Below are 17,826 nucleotides of genomic sequence, written 5' to 3'. Positions count from 1 at the left end.
GCGTGTCCGGCACAAAAGAGGATGCCCGGATGGCGGGGTAAGGCCTATATACCTTTCCCCAATCCTCGGCGCTCCAGAAGTGACGCGCCTAGCGTGCCACAGGCCAGGATGGGGGGACTCTTCCCTGAGTCCACACAATGGAGAAGTGGGTGGGTTGGTGCCCAGATGGCACTAGAGGGCCGCCCTCTTGAGTGGCCCCCTGCGTAGGCCACAGGCAGCCGCATTTTTGTGATGCGCACACCGTATTGTGGCAGCGGGAGTCCTGTGGTGTTGCGCACACATTGCCGAAGCGCACACCATGTCAAGGTGGACCCGCTTGGAATTAGTAAGTAGTTGTTATACCAGTGTGTTGATATGGTGATTCGCACACCTCAAGATTGAGTTCACACTTTCTTGCGTGCGGTTCAGGGTGATTCACACATCTCCCAAATTACCTGTAATTCCGCTTAACGTGTACTTTGGAGTAGTGCGTGTTTCTCAGTAATCTGCACACCTTCTGAATGACCTCTCTTAGTGTTTACTTTGCATATCACGGTGATATGCACACCTTGATGTGGGTTGAAGGCATCAGATACTTACAGAAATTCAAGGGGAGATATACTAAGAACTATTAGAAACCTATGTATTGGAGAACGGTATTCTCTGAATAGGTATTTAATTGGTTATTACGAGTTCGCAAAATTGTGGCTTCACACCACCAGTTCCATTTCTAACTCGTCCAGGCGACCCTTTATTAAAGTGGCCTGACTCGAAGGAATACTTTTCAAAATATGTGTCTGCTTTGGAGGAGGAAATGATGAAGATTTCACATCTTCCAGGACAAAAAAAGATCCTATTACATAGTTTGGGTCAAGAGGCTTTGCGTGTCTACAGTCAAACAGAAAAGAAAGTTAGGCCTATAGAAGGTGTTGATGTTTTCAAAGATGCATTAGAAGATTTAGACATACACTACCATCCTACTGTCTGCGCAGCAATAGCCAGGTACACATTTTTTCCAAGAAAATAGAAGGAAACAGATGAAGACTAAGTCAGTGGAGATTACGCTGCAGCCTCAGAGAAACTGGCAGTCACGCGTAACTTTGGTGCCTTACACGATGACCTTATTAGGGATCAGTTGGTGATGCACTAAAACAATGTGGGGATTCAGGAGAAATTGTGGGTGTGTGGTGATTCCCCTTTGAAAGCAATATCAATCATTAAGAAAGAAGAAACATTCAAAAGATGTGCCAAAGTGGCTCTAAAGAGAAGCTTTCCAACTCAAAGGAAGATTAAAACAAAATGAGAAACGCAGCAATAAAAGTCTAAGTTGGAAAGACGGGTCTAAAAATACAACAGAAGTGGAGGATAAGAGTCCATTTGTTTTAAGTGCGGGAATAACGGTCATATGACCAGAGACAAATGTAGCCCCGTAATTAGATCAAAATGTGCATTTTTGTGGTAATATGGGTCACTTTGCTGGAAAAAGTTGAGTAGGGTGGACAAGAAGACAGTGAACTATGTGATGGGGAATGAAGATCAGGAGGATGATGAGAGTGAATCTTTGAGCGATGAGGGGGTTTCTGTGCATCGAAGATACTGTATGTTTTGGAGAGGCTGGTTTGAATGGGGGAGCTGGTGTAAGGAAAAAACCTTTGAGTTACTTGATCATTGGCGGGGAACTTTTAAAGATTGTCCTTGATTCTGGTTCACCTTCTACAATAGTATCACACGCTGCGTGGGAAGACACATTTGTGAGCATTTTAGGTCATTGTCTGAAGCCCACGGATGTACACCCAGTCTTGTTCACTGGAGAGGCGATCCCTATGGTAGGGTTCATTGAAGTAAAATTTGAATTTAAGAACAGGTCAGATTTGTGGAAGTTGTACGTAGCAGAGAAAGGACCATCTGTACTCGGATGCGTGGATCAGGGAGCGTTGGGTATTACTCTAGATCACAATAGGTGGTTCCAAGTGATGTTACTTAGTGAGCATGCTAAGTCCATGGAAAGTGAAGTGAGGGAGCAGTTTCCTGAAGTTTCTTTCAGGTAAGGTTGGGAAAATTAGTGGTTTGTCGTAAAGCAAGGAACATTCCTATTGGTGTGAGGGATGGTGTTGTGGCAAGATTGGATGCTTTGGAAAGCAAATGTGGTATAGAACCTGTAGAAAGCGCAGAGTGGTTGTCTCCCTTGGTTGTCGCACACAAGTTGGATGGTCAGTTGCATTTGTGCATTGCCCTTAGAGACTTAAACACAAACATTGTAGTCAACAAATTTCCTTTATCTAGTATAGACAAACATCTGGTGCAGTCCAAAGGAATGACATGGTTGTTTGACCACTGACTTGCAGTTGGCCTATCATTAGGTCCAACTGCATCCGACAAGAAGATGCATTACGGTTTTCATCACCCCTTTTGGTTGCAATACCTTACCGTTTTCATCACCCATTTTGGTTGCAATAGATTTATTTGCATGCCATTTGGACTTGCATCAGCGGCTGCAATGTTTCAGTGTTTAATGCATAAGATCTTTAAGGGTGAAAAAGGAGTGACATATTTTCAAGACGACATCCTGGTGATGGGTTCAGACAAAGCACAACATGATTTAAGTTTGAGGTCAGTTTTGGGGAGGTTAGCAAAGAAGGTTTTGACTGCAGAATTGAAGAACTGCAGATTTGCAGTGAAATCAGTCAGATACTTCAGTCATAAGGTGGGAGGTGATGGTATTTCACCTAAAGTGAATTCATTGAGGCAGTCAGTAATGCTCCAGCTCCAACTTCTAAAGAATAAATGAGGTCCTTTCTAGGCTTAGCAGAATTCTACTCTAAGCTGGTGCAGAACTTTGCGATGATAACACATGGCCTGAGGCAGTTGCTGAAGCTGAGGCAGGCGTTCATATGGAATGAAGAACTGCAGGAGTGCATAGCATAGTAACTATGAATGCTAGTGGGAAGGGTTTAAGAGCAGTTTTTACACAAGTGGGAGTGTATGGAGAAGAAGTCACTGTGGCATTTGCTTTGCGCTACTTGTCCCCTTCTGAGAAGAAATATGCAGTGATCAGATAGGAGATGTTGGCTGCAGTTTGAGCCATGGAGAGATTCAGACAATACATTTGGGTGTCACGTTTCACTTTACGTACTGACCGTAAGCCTTTAGTGAAGGTGTTAACGTCTAATGGTATTATCAAAGCGGCACCAAGGATAGCGAGAATGACCTTGAGATTGCTAGATTTCATGTATGATGTGGAATATTTGCAGAGAAGAGAAATAAGGTGACAGATTTGTTTAGTTGGTCTCCCTTGCCAATTTCAGTTTACACTGAAAATGACGAGTGAGGAACTTCATTACTGATTGTTGGGCAAACAAGAGAGATTTGCAGGAGAAATGCAGGAGTTTGTGAGAAATCAAGGAAGAGCTATCTCTTTGTGAGGAGTGCTATGTCTTTAGAGGAGACAGAAAGGTACCACCGAAGACATTAAGACCTTGAGTCTTGAACATAAACCATGAAGGACATCTGGGTATTGTAAAACTCAAGAAAAGAGTGAACTCTGGGATTTCCATGGGAGGAACCAAGTATAGATATTTTGGGTCCTATCCTAAATGATTGTGGGGAGTGTAAGTATGTTATTGTTGCAATTGATCATTACTCCAAATGGCCAGGGATCGAGGTAGCTGGAGCTGTAGACACAGAAACCATAATTGCCTTTGTTGAAAAAATGTTTTTAAGAGAAGGCTTTCTAATGTCCATATTGAGTGATAATGGACCACAGTTTGTCTCAAAGAAGTACGAAAGTTTCTTGAGTAGGTATTGGATCCTTCGAAAGAAAACCCCAGTGTACCAACCCTCTGGGAATGGCATTGTGGAACGCTTTAATAGAGTGGTGATGAGGGAATGTTCAGGCATCCATTAACGCTGGTAAGGATTGGATGAAAAAGTTGTACAACACCATTTGCGCTTTCAGAATAATACCCACTTCAACAGGACACAGTCCATTTTGAATTTTGAGAGGTAGAGAACCTTTCACCAAGGACAATGTAGCTTGGGGTAATATGAGAATTTACAGTAAGTGGTCCCCTGAAGTCATACGATCCAATTTGAAAGGAATGCAAAAACCGTACAAGATGTATTACGACAAGAAACATGGTGAGAAAGAGGTATATTTGGTGCCTCGTGATTGGGTGAGAGTGAAATTGGGCCACAAGACTTGGAAAGGGGACAGCACATTTTTAAAGCTTCTGCAAATAGAGGAAGCATATGCAAAATCAGCCTGATTGAGTGATAAAAAGTGTGGCATTTTAGAAGAATGGCCAGCTGCAACAGGATTCTTGATTGGCGAGTTGCTGGAGAAGACATCATTCCTTCATCCATGGATTGGATGTGGGAAGAGGTGACAAATGAAAAAGGGGTGGTAACTGCTTCTGCATTAGGGGAAGCAAGCGGAAGTTTTGGAAGTGAACCCTATGATTCTGTAGGAGTCTGTAGTCCGGAGTAATGGTGCAAATGCAACACGTGTGGGAAGACCTTTAGTACTTGCCAAGGAATTATGATAATTTCATAATGTAAATTTGTTTGGGAAAAGGGGGTATGGGTCATTTGCATGCTTATACGTCACTATGTGTTTGTATGCTTATAGTATTTTAGTTTGTCACACTTAGTTGTTGTTTGGTGAGGTTGTGTCCTAAAGACAATTTATGGGTATGTGTTTCTTCCCATTCACACACAAATGACATACCTTTCTTTTCTTTCCATTTTGTTATCATTTAGTGCAGCGCTACGTAGAGTATACTTTATGTTATGTTGTAAGCTTTGTTGGTTGTGTGAAGAAGGGAGATGTGGTATCCTGGTTGCCTGTGTCTAGGTAACAAGATGCCACAAGGTCTGGAACGTGGGATTTGAGAGAGTGGGGAACGACAGTTGACGGAGTTACCGGTGGCAAGTGGTTGTTACCAGCTTGCTCTCAATAAAAGCCTTACACATTCTTCTTGGTCATCGTGGTTCTTACAAAAAATCACAAAGAGACTCCCCAACAGACATACCAAAGAAAACAGAAGCTGAAGTAACACAGTCAGCAACTAGACATCTTCAAAGAGGCTGCACACAAAAGAAAAGTTGTATTTCCACTGGCAGCAGGGAGACTGGTACAAACACTCACAACCTTTCGGTGGTGTCAAGGATTAGGTCATTTGTGACATGATGTCGGAGCCCAAAATGGGTGCATTTAAGGAGGTGGAGAGCGCATTATGGCTCCACAGTTTACAACAAGTGGGATCTTTCAATTGCCTGCATATTTTGCATTATGCAGCCTTGTTTTAAGCTATTATTAGCCCTATTATTAACGATATACCCATTACCGAAACACAATCAGATTTTTAGCTAATTTTCAGAATGAAGATTCATCAACAGATATAGGAGCTCAATTGGAATACCTAATTTCACCAGTTTATGCCAGGGTTATCCAAAACCGGTTCAGGAGTGCCAGATTCATGCCAGATTTTCAGCATATCTCTATTTAGATAAATGCAGTTATTTTAATAATCTGGCATTAATCCGGCACTCTAGGACCGACTCTGGAGAACCCTTGTTTATGCCATAGATTTGCTCTGCCACAAAGTCGAAAGAACTCCTAAAATAAGAATATGCCACATAAAACTTAATTTTCCAATAACTGACATATTTCTCACTCACACTTAAACACATATCATCTATCTTAGAGCAAGCCTTACGAAATCCAGATTTATCCGCTTGTAAAAGCTGCAATGCATTAGCCCAGGCAGTTAAACAATTTAATGAACATTTGACAAAAATCTTCAACTTTCTGTCTAAAATTGCAATTGGACAATAGCATTTTGGTAAATTTTCTAAAGAGGGATAATGTTACTGCCCTCCCGTTTCTGAGAAATCAAATCTGCTTTAAGACGATAATTAAATAATGGTTTGATGATTTTGGCCCACAATTAATGATTTGCTTTAACAATACTAGCAAGAATACCACTGAGCCCTTGAATTACGAAGTTTTAAGATTGTATTCATTCTTTTTTTTATTCTTTATTAGATTTTCAAATTAACAACAAACAGAAGACATTTGCATATCATACAAGAGGGGGAAAAAAAAAGAGACATGAGCACATCGTCAAGGCATGTTAGGTAAACATCATTGCCATATCGATTAGTCATCACTGGTATAAGCAATTGTCAGGGGCGTAAAAATTTCAGGAACATAGATAAAAATGACCCAAAATATGTAAAGATGACTGGCGTATATGGTGGGGATGGATATCACTAGGTGGTGTCTTGTACAGTGAGCTGGAGATATGTGCAAAATGGTAGCCAAATATTAAGATTGTATTCATAATCTCTTCCCGAGTGTACTCAATTTGAGTTGAACTAAGGGAAGGAGGTAAAAACATCTCATATTGGAGGAGCATATAACCAAACAAAGTAGGAGCACCAGTTCTCTTTATTTAACAGGATAGATTTTTTAGTATTATCCTTAACTAGACCTTCCACTTACATATATGGATAATATACATGTTTCCGTGGTTTACTGCAGACTGGAGTGAAAACTATGACTTTGCCACCTTATTGTTGTTAATTAGTTTAATTTGGAACTTAGTGTATTTATTAGCTCGGACTGGTAGAGCTATATCTGAAGATTTAATAGGAAGATTTAACAAGGATGATCTAACTGAGAAAACGTCATATAGAAAACTTAATAAATCTTCTCAACTAAGTAATATTTTTACTAATAGGGTAACCTTTAAAATTTGTTCTAACAACAATGTTTTATAATCACCTAAATTATGCTTTCAAATTTATATGCAATCCGAATGACATCTTAACACAAAAGGGTAACCTATTATATCCCTCAACTCTGTTTCATTTAACTTGAATGTAACAAAGCTGGGACTGATTACTGTAGGATTTAGGCCCAATTTCTAAGTTTGCAATTAATTTACTCCCACAGTATAGAATAACAATGGAGCCTAACAGTGACCGCTGTGAACTTTTTGGCAGATATAATTATCATATTCTAAATCTTCCATTAATTAGTGGCATGTTTAACTCCAATGCCCACACTAATAATTGCACAGATCGATTACTGCACTTCTGTCTGAAAGACAAGGTGAGATGAGACCCAAAAAAAAGCTTAATTCTACGAGACCACCTTTCCTCTAAGCAGAGGACGGTACTCCCGTGTCAAAGTTTCCTCCTACAATTAGAACTGAATTTGGAAATTAGTCCAGCAAAATTATTAAAACCGTTTGAAAATTAAATTTTAAAAAACCCACAAAACTGTAAGAGTAAAATAATTAATACAGTGTGTAATTTGATCATAAATAACCATAGCACAATGTAAAGCAGTAACCAACTATGTAGCCTTTCATTTGAAAGTTTATCTTAATAAAATACATAACCCCCCCCTTTCCTTTGGATGACCTTTAACTGATGAAGTTGCATACAAGCATAATACTAAATATTTATCTAAATTTAATTCCTTAATTAACCAAGTTTCTTGTAAACAAATATTTAATGCATCATCAAAATTAATACTAATGTTCTTTGATACCAGGAGACTGGCCACATTCCAGCTGCAAAGCTTCTAGATAGTACTAGATAGAACAAGTGTTTGTAGTAACGCTGGGAAGCCAGAACAAAAAGACTTGTCTTCTAATACCAATTCATCCCTATAATATCCTGTCCTCTCTCATAGCTTTTCTTGTCTATAACCATTCTGGCAGGTAACCGTGTAATATGCCACTAGAGACTTTAAGTGTGGGGAATTAATTAAAAAAATATTCAATATAGAAGAGAATTCAGGAATAAATACTTATTTAGCATTGGAAAAGTTCTATAAATTTTAAAGGGCAAGAAACATTGAGTGCCGGGGAATGAATACTGTGGTGAAAGCCTAGAAGAGTTAGATTTCCATGTATTAAATACTGTGATGAAGGCTTAGAAGAGTTGATATAATTGAAGACTTTTGGGGATCTCATTTGCGGGAACTGGGAAAACATATATACCCATTTTATGAAAATATGAACTTAGTTTCAAGCAAAGAGGAAATTGACTCACAGTGAAAGTGCAGTGGACTTCTAAAATTCCCACCCAGGGGGTGTGGAAAAGATGGCGGACTGTTGAGACATGTTCCCATGTCTCTCCGTTCCTGCCGCCGTGCCATCCCACATACAGTAGCAGCTGGCATCTACGGGGAGAGAAGGGGTGGTCTGAGCAAAAGGTAAATGAATAAAAATCTTCCAGAGCCCCCTGGAGGCCTGCACTGACTAACCCAGCTGTCTTAAGACAGCTCGGTTAGAGAGAGATGTTTAAAGTGCACACGTGTGGCAGGCTAGCTCAAGACGGCTAGCCAAAAAGACGTGCACTTTAAACATAAGTGCATGGACAGCCCACCTTCTTCCCTGCTGCTGTCAAACAGCAGTGACCCTGCCCCCATCCTGATGCTGGGCGCAGGACAGGGATGTAAAATTAAAATTGCATGGATTTTAAGACGGGCGATGCCCCTCCGCTCCAACGGAGGAGACGCCCCTGCCCACATACCTGTCTGCACATTGGGGATTCTCACCCCTGCTTGGTGTGTTCCTGCCCAGAGATCCCACAAGGCACCAGCAGAGCAAGAAAAGCTGGCTGCCCGAGGCATTCATGGCTGAAATCGGCAACAAGTGGAGAGAAGGACGGTCTACGACAAGACAAAATGGTGGATTTGCTACTGGGCTCCGGCCGAGGCTGACACAAACTGTCCCTGCTTTGCTCTGCGACTGCCTCGTGGAGGCACTTCAGATGGACTCCCGCTGTGAGACTGGCCCTGAGGGGGGATAACTGTGAGTAAGCCTGGCGGCCTCTCCTGCTCTGCTTAGCGGGACTTCCATCCCCATGATCTTCCACAGCCGGGGGGTGGAGCGAGAGTGAGAGTGAGCGGCACCTGCGTCTGAGGGTGTGGAGGCTCCAGACATGGAGCTGCGGTGGTCTGCGTGCCACCTCTTGCTCCCGGTATGGATCCCGCACTGACAGCGGCCTGGTGCGACCTTGCGTCAGCCCATTCCCTACTCCGAGGATCGGAGGTCGGTGAACGTAGAATTGCAGCCCGTAACCCGATGAGTTGCTCTAACTGCTCTGCCTCCCTGGGTGTCAGAACTGGAACCGCAAGTGGGTCAGAGGAACCCACTTTTATAAAATCAAAGCAGACAAGCAAAGTGAATTTCTAGTTTGCACTTAATACTCGGTTTGGGGTGGTTCTCCTTCAGGTGTCCAGGCTGTGCTCCAGATATAGCCTTTTTTGTAGGGTGGCACACAGCAGGGTAGTTTCCAGTCCGCAGTGTCCATAACAGAGGCACAGCCCATGTGAGCTTTCTGCACCTGGCTTTCGACAACCACCTTGAACAGTGATCAGGCAAAAGAAAAAGGTTGCCTCACCAAAAAGGGTCCCTTTCACCTTGAACAACAGAGACTGCAGTCCCACCCTTCAACTGCAACATTTACTAAATGGCAGTACTACAGGAAAACTATTCATCCCCTCTCATGAAAAGGCCAAACAGAATATCTAAAGGAAACCTGTTCCTCAGTCGCCACTTTGATGTCTAGATCTCCTCTCTCCTGCTTCAGGAATGCCGGTAACATCCTTTGACTGCATGAAAAAACAACCCTACCCCCATCTTGTAAACAGGAACACCCCAGGGGCATCCAAGGTGGGATCCACAAGCTTCCACCTCTTTGCCATACTCATATACACAATGCATGTAGAATACAGGCCACATACACAACCACGCACAATATACATCTGCAATGTTAGTGGTAGAATATAGGTTAGTTTATTGAAACAGAACTTTACACAAGTGGGCCAGTAGGACTCCACTCCAGTGACACAGGTAAAAGTCTGGCCACAACTATGGATTCACAAAACACAGCACCTGATTCAGCTGCTCAACATGCTAAACCTCTAACAGGGTCATTAAGTAAAAAAACAATGTTCACAAGGAACTCTTTTGACAAGACCAATATATGCTTTGCAAGGCAATATAACTTGCTATATTTAATCAAAGAAGAACAAAACAACACAAATTTAAGGATAAACTAAAAGATCTTAGGATGGATTACTTAGACAATATTAAATAGGTGTATAAGCCCATAAGACAATGGATCTTAATCATGCTCACTTCAGCCGAAGTGAGTGTGATTTTATTTAGCAATTAAGGCAGTAATACAAATCACAGAGAGTAGAAGATATTTCAAATATATACAATATGTACAATCTGAACGTGATTTTGTGAACCCCAGTGAAGTGACCATAACCTAACAGTGGTGCACGAAAACATTTAAAATGACATAAGTGAAGGCTGTGGTTATTGGAAGCATGGGGAAAGAGGAGCATTTAGAATGTATGATACACTGGATTGTATTAGTGTTTTTCATGGGTTCTCTCTTTATGCAGTAGACGACGTTTCGACCCTCTCGGGATACGGGGTCTCTTCAGGACGGGAGTGCTAGGGACATAATAGAAACAGAGTGCACACGGATGTAGATATTTCAGGGCAGATGTCAGTTCAATTGTAGTCCGTCAAATATGGCTACCTAGTTTTTTTTTTTTTTTTTTTTTTGATGTTCATTCATACAACTTTATTCGATCTTTTGTAAAACAGATCATAAAAGCACAAGTTTTTTTTTGTTTTTTTTTTTTATTGAAATTTTGCAAAACGGCCAGTACAGCCAACAAACATAGTAGTCCACATCAGCATGATAACGTGATACAGGGAGCTGTCAGGTTGTATAGAAAGAAGACATAATGCAATGGTCAACATGTCAACATCTGAAGACATCAGTGGGCCAGGGAGTTAAACGCAATAGCCCGGGGGTCCCACCTTCCCACCTCACCACGCAGGGCATTTCAGACAAAGAAAAGAAAATATGGGGCTCGCGGCTGGGTGTCCCAGCTCGGCACGTATCATCAGCATGTTCTGAGACATCCGGGCTTCAAGCTGCTCTCTCCACTCCCCAGCACTCCGCACTCACACACTCACAGCTTCGTTCTCCACTGCCCCCTCCTGATGTGCTCGGGTCCAGCTCACAAACGGTTCCCAGATGTCCCGGGGTCGGGATGCAACAGGCAGCAACTCCCCAAATGTGGTTAGTTGCGTATGACCATACGTGACGTCAGCCAGCCAACCCTTTACTGTGGGTATCCCACTTCTCCCCCAGTGGACCGCCACCCGCCTCTTAGCAAACAGCAAAAGCAACGCGTGCAACCTGCGCGCCTGCGGTGGAGTGTGATGAACATAACCCAAGAGCCCGAGCAGGGGGGAAGGAGCATCGGAGCGACCCACAATCTGATTGATTAGGAGAAAAACCTGAGTCCAGTACCCCACCAGTTTTGGGCACGACCATGCTATGTGCAGAAAAGAGGCCAAGGCGGCTCCACAGCGCCAGCAGTCGTCGGTTTCCCGCAACCCCATCCGTTTTAGGCTGATGGGGGTTCTGTACACGCGATGAAGGTATTTAAAATGTATGAGACGTAGCCTGTAGTTCGGCGAAAGCTCTGTGAGCTGCCTACAGCAAAACTCCCACTGGTCTTCTGTTATCTCAGGCTGGAGTTCACCATTCCAACATTGCATGGATTTAGGCGACCCCACCAGATCCGTGTGCTGCATGTGGCGATAAATACGGGTCACCAATTTCCGGGGAGACGGGGAGCCCACCACAGCCTCCAAAGCCGTAAAGACCGGCGGAGCATCAGGGAATTCTCCGGAGAGCGCCCGGCACGCCGCTTTCAGTTTGTGGTACAAAAACAACTCAGAAAAGGGCACCGCACCCCCATCCTCCGGCTCCGGAGGAGGCATGAACCGGCCCTCAGGAAACAAGTCCGCGAACGTGCGTAGACGCCGTCCGACATCGAGGCGGCCGGCTAGGCCATCCGCTACACATGGCAGTAACGGATTGTGCCTCAAAGGAAGCGACGGTGCATACAACAACGGCACTCCGGCCCTCTTGCGCAACTCCTCCCACACCCATTGCAGCATCCCCGCCGTGTCCACATCCGCTCCCGGGCGTCGTGCCCTGGCACAGACCGCCACGCTCAATGGGAGGGGCGCAATCGCGTCCCGCTCCACAGCAACGTGGGGTTGGTAGGGGGTAGGGTGGGCCCAAAAATGCACGAACTGAGCCTGCGCACAGAGGGCATACAGCTTCATGTCAGGAGCACCCAGGCCTCCCTGTCTCAGCGGCAGCACCAGGGTATCCCACGCCACCCTGGCTTGTCCGCCCGACCATACCAGCGCCACCAAATGTGACCGCAGAGTAGCAAAAAAATGCGAGGTCAACGGAATAGGTATATTGGCGAATAAGTAAAGAAATTTGGGTAGTACTACCATTTTTGTCAGTGCAATCCGCCCAACAAGCGACAGGGGCAGGGAGGACCAGGATTTTACTTTCTCACTCAACCACATCATAGCCCTGCCAAAGTTGAGGCTCCATATTGCCTGTAGATCTCGGCTAATCCAGATCCCCAAGTATTTAACCTCTTCCGCCTCCCAGCGCAGAGGGTAGTCAGAGTGCACCTCAGTAGTACCGTCCGTAAGGGGAAAGATGACCGATTTGGACCAATTGATGGAAATGCCCGCAAGGCCCTCAAAGCGGACAAATTCCCGCAAGACAGGATCCAGATTATCGGCCGGATTGATAAGATAAAGGGTCACGTCGTCGGCGTAAAGTGAAATGAGTAGACTTCTAGAGCTGAAGCCTATACCTCTCGCTGTGTGGTGCTGTCTGATCCGGGCTGCGAGCGGCTCCATAGCTATGGCAAACAGCAGCGGAGATAGAGGACAGCCCTGCCGAGTGCCGCGGAGGATAGGGAACGGCGCCGACACCAGCCCGTTGACTCTCACCCTTGCCCTTGGCATGGTGTAGAGCAGCCGGATTCTTTTGAGCAGTAGCGCACTGAACCCCATCCGCTCCAATATCCGGAAGAGGTAAGGCCATTCTAGAGTGTCAAAGGCCTTAGTGGCATCCAAAAATACCACTGCAGCTCTGACATCAGGATGTAGGTAGTGCAACGCGGCAAAGACGGTGCGCAGATTATGGGAGGTCGCTCTCCCCGGTATAAATCCGGACTGGTCTGGAAGGGCGATCAGCGGCAACATGGGCTGCACCCTGTTCGTGAGCAGTTTGGCTAGGATTTTCATGTCAACATTAATCAATGACAAGGGCCGATAAGAATTAAGATCGTCCGCCGGCTTGTCCGGCTTCAACAGTGTGATTATCAGCGCCTCCCTCATGGTGGCCGGTAGCACCCCTTTCTCCAGGGCCTCCTCGTACACCGACAACAGCCTCGGCGCCAGCTCGTCGGCGTACGCCTTATAGAAAGCAGTTGTCAGGCCATCTGGCCCCGGCGCCTTGTCAGGCGGCAGGCTTCTAATAACTTGCGCCACGTCCGTGGCGTCGATAGGAAGGTCCATGTATTCCCTGTGTCTATTGTTGAACCACACCAGTGCGATGGAGTCAAGGAAGGATGCGAGACCTTCAGGGCAGGCATCCTGGGTGTTAGTGTATAGTTGGGCGTAAAATTCCGAGAACGCCCCCAAAATGTCTTTTTTATCGTGTAGGTGCCCTCCGTCTAATGTACTCAGCTCGTGAATATAAGTCGCGGATCGAGGCGGTTTAAGCATATTGGCTAAGGACTTCCCGGGACGCCCTCCCTCGCCATAACGCCTAGCCTCCGCGTATTTCCCCAAGAACTTGACCTCCCTCATCGCCTCTTCATCATAGTTCAGCAATTTAGTTTTTAGCTGCCCCGCCACCGCAGCTCCACCATCTGCGAAGAAGGTGCTTTGAAGCTTTTTGATGTCAGCCTCCAGCGCCGCCAGAGTGCCTCGTATCGCCCGCAATACTCCTGCCTGCCGGGCAATACATTGGCCCCTAATAACGGCCTTAAAGGCCTCCCACAAGGTCGATTCCTCCGCCACTGAGCCTGCATTCTGCTCAAAATAATCCGTGATATCAGTCCGTATCTCTTCCCTGAACGCGTCATCGAGCAGAGCGTGAGGCGGGAGTCTCCATGAAAACGCTGGAAAGGGGTCGCCCGGGAGTAGCAGACTCAGCATGCAGGGGGCATGGTCAGATAGCGAGCGGGGCATGTGCTCCACCTGTGTCGTCCACAGCGCGACGTCTCGCGACACCAGCCAGAAATCTAGGCGGGACCACGCTCCGCTATGTGCCGATATACAGGTGCCCTCCCGCTGGGCCGCATGTCTCCCCCGCCAGACATCAACCAGTGCCCCATCAGTCAAAATGTCTCCTAGTGCAGCACTTGCCAGCGGGTTCAACGTACGAGCCGCTCCCTATCCATCTTGTCGTCTAGAACCGCATTGAAATCCCCTCCCCAGATAATCGTCTCACACCCAGTGGCCTTCACCTGTCCCCACAACTTATGATAGAAGCCCGGGGAGTCAACATTCGGTCCATACACCGCCACAAACACCACCGACACACCGCATACAATGCCCTGGACCACCACAAACCTACCCTCCGGATCACACTGAACCGGGCCCTCCCTCCAGTCCAATCCCCGACGTATGAGGATAGCTACCCCGCGTGCATAGTTGGAATATATGGCTGAATATACATGCCCCCATCTAGTGTGTCGCAGGCCGCGGGCGGGGGCGGTGTTCAGGTGTGTTTCCTGCAGCATGCAGACATCCACCCCATGGCGCACCAGATACGCATGCATCAACCGAGTCTTCCTGTGGTCGTTGAGCCCCCGAACGTTCCATGTCAAGCAGTTCAGAGTTTTATCTACTCCTGGCATTTTACATATATATTCAGCAAATTGCAGTAGGACATGTTGACAGTTGGCAATTTCATCGCTACAGAACCCATAGTGACAGCTAACAGTGTAATTACGCAGTGGACCTCAACCCAATAAAGAACAAACCATATCTCCCACCCCCCACCCACACCAACCCCCCAATCAGGTCGTGTAGTACCCATCCCAAAGTCAAAAACCACCAACAGATTTGGGAGTCTTCCCATGGGGGCGTGCCGGAACCAGCGTCTTGCCCTGACTGTAAACAGGGCGGCCAGAAGGTCTGCAGGCTACACGGCCCGCACAAGGTCAAAGTGTAAAAAAGGAGTAGCAGGGCGTCTCGGCAAAGCCATACAAGAGGAAAAGAAAGGAAGCCTACACCTCCCACCCTCCAAAAGACAGCGGTTCAGGTGCACAAGCGGCAAAAGAAGCTGTCAGATATACAATACCCCTCAGTCATTGTCACTCAGGGCGCCAGTTCCATTCTCCGCCATTTTCGCCGGCCGCTGGGACCTCTTGCCGCCGGCATGTTTTGCGAATTTCAGCGCTTCCTTGGCAGACGCAAAGAAGTGTGTTGTGCCTTCAAACGATACCTTGAGCCTCGCCGGGTACAGTAATGAATATGGGATCTGTGCCTGAAGGAGGAGTCGCTTGGCAGGTGCGAACTCCCTGCGCGCCGCCTGCACCGCCGGAGTAAAGTCAGGGTAAAAGGATATGGCATTCCCTTGATGTGTGATCTTGCCTTTCTCTCGGGCAAGCCGAAGGATCACGTCTCTGTCTTGGTAGTCGAGGAGTTTAGCAATGATGGGTCTTGGAGGCGCCCCCACCGGCGGTCTCTGTCCAAGCGATCTATGCGCCCTTTCCACCACAAAGACCGCGGAGAGATGCGGGTCAAACAGTTCGTGTAGAAGATTGGTTATGTAGGATTCCATTTTGGAAATGGCAGTCGTCTCCGGAATGCCGGTGACGCGAAGGTTGCTGCGGCGCGATCGGGCCTCTAAATCGTCATTCTTGGCCCTGATAACAAAATATGGCTACCTAGTTAGAATCAATTTATGTCATGGAAACACGGCGCCACATCTTGGCCAGATGGCAAGGTAATTGCAGTTGCTAGAATCAGGTGTAAGTGGGTAATGCCGCTGGTCAGCTAGTCAATTATAAACCCACCAGACTGTGTCCTCTGTGTAGGGCATACCCGATGGGGCTGTGGTGTAAAGTAACTTAATTACTTCTGATACGGCCGTCACAAGTTGAAAAACGGGTACGAGTCGAATAGCGAGCCGGTTCATTTGGTGACTCTGACAGGGACAGAAGTCTACTATCACTAAAATAGTGCACCCCTCCAGGTCACAGGACATCACTCATGTCAACAAACAGGCCAAGACCTCTGCACACATACTTAGTGTGGAAATAAAGCCAAAATCAAGAACAAGGATACCGGATGCTCGCAGTCGGAAAATCAGAACAGAGGAACATGACTGTTCACAATGCAAGGGATATTCCTGTCCCAACAAATTATATACACCAATACAGCGTAACATTTTTTTCACTTTGCATCGGCCTCTAGGTAACACTCTAGTAGCCATTTCTTGGCTGAAACTCTGCTACAGCCAATAGCTTCTGGTGAGATCTCAAATGCAGCAAAAACTCAGCTAATCCTAATTACAAAGACGTATGAGACCAAGCAGAAAGCAGTGGACATTCTTGCCTACCACACCAAAGAGGGCCCTCAAACACACCAAGTGCTGAGACCTGGGAGAGGCTAATAGCGGAATCACAAAGCCACCATCTTAAAAAGAACAAAAACACTGATTTAAATGCAGAACCTTAATTGAGCCTGGGAACCAACTCTTAGAAGCTGCACCATTAATGCCAAGTTTCCTCCACAATGCTTCTGGACATGTCAGAAAAAGCATTAGAATTCATAAACTATTCCCTATTCATGTTACAAAAGTGGGAGCAGCAAAGGGAGAAAAAAAAACAACGACAACAGAAGACTCAGCTTGATGAAAGCCTCAAGAGGGACTGTTAGACACTGGGGCCACTCTTAGGCATCTGACTGGCAAGTGAGGGAAGGCCGTACAGACTATGCCACCGGAGCCGCACTACCGAAGCAGAAGAACTTAGTTTAGGACCAGTAACCAATGAAAGAGCAGACTTTCCTTTTCCTTCTCCTTCTAGTACCCCCTTAACAAATTGGAGAGTAAGAATGGGCTGTAAAGATTTCCACTTCTTTATTTTGAAAATGACAGTGAAGCAGCTGTTCATTTCATGCCAAGGATGCCTAGGGAAATCATACAAACGTCTTGTTCATAGAAAGCATAATCCACAGATTTCTCTTGAGCTGACACAGTCCTCAAATCTCCTAGTGTACAGGAGGAAATCAAAGATACCCACAAAGTGGAATGGATGGAAATTTTGAAATAGAATGGGGCGTATATTTTATCACATGCGCGCCACCGGAAGGGAAGCTATGATCAAGATCAAACATTATTGGTACTACACGCTCACCCAGACTCACACTTGGTATCCGAACAACTACCCAGAATGCTGGAGAGGCTGTGGATCACCTGGCACCCTCACACCTCTTTTATGGCACTGCCCAAAGCTTCCGCCCTATTGGTCAGCAGTACTCAGCAGCATCAGCACAATATTCCACACAGACATTCCCCCATTCCCAGCCTACATTCTATTGGGACTACAAAACGCATTTACCTTCCTACTTTGCCCGCCCTGAGGGTCAGCAATGGCCCTGGCCACAGCTAGACAGGCTGTTTTAGTGCTGTGGGGCAGAGACATGCTTTAAAAATATGGGGCATGGCTACACCTGCTTTGGAACCTAATGGGGATGGAAAAGATCTCAGGATCACTTGAGGCAAGAGGCACTTCCTTTGTTAATCAATTTTCTCCAACAAGAGTACAGAGAACCCACATGCCCCAGATATTTAAGGGTGCTTCACCTCACTATCCGGGACACCACAGCATAGTCCGGCCCATTATATCCTAAAAGTGGTTGTAGGCACATGGGGCATTTATAATGTCTTTGC

The 17,826-nt window shown here is 45.9% G+C and overlaps 1 protein-coding gene across 4 annotated transcripts in view; it reads right to left on the bottom strand.

Moving 5' to 3' along the window:
- The window catches only part of FARP2 (FERM, ARH/RhoGEF and pleckstrin domain protein 2), a 1,344,877-nt gene that overhangs the window by 372,589 nt on the left and 954,462 nt on the right, over positions 1–17,826 (bottom strand). The gene's annotated exons all lie outside the window — the stretch shown is intronic.

The sequence above is a fragment of the Triturus cristatus genome, chromosome 11 (genome assembly GCF_964204655.1).
Source record: "Triturus cristatus chromosome 11, aTriCri1.1, whole genome shotgun sequence".
NCBI lineage: Eukaryota > Metazoa > Chordata > Amphibia > Caudata > Salamandridae > Triturus > Triturus cristatus.
Note: the sequence above shows the minus strand (reverse complement) of the source record. Positions and strands in the feature narration are given on the sequence as shown.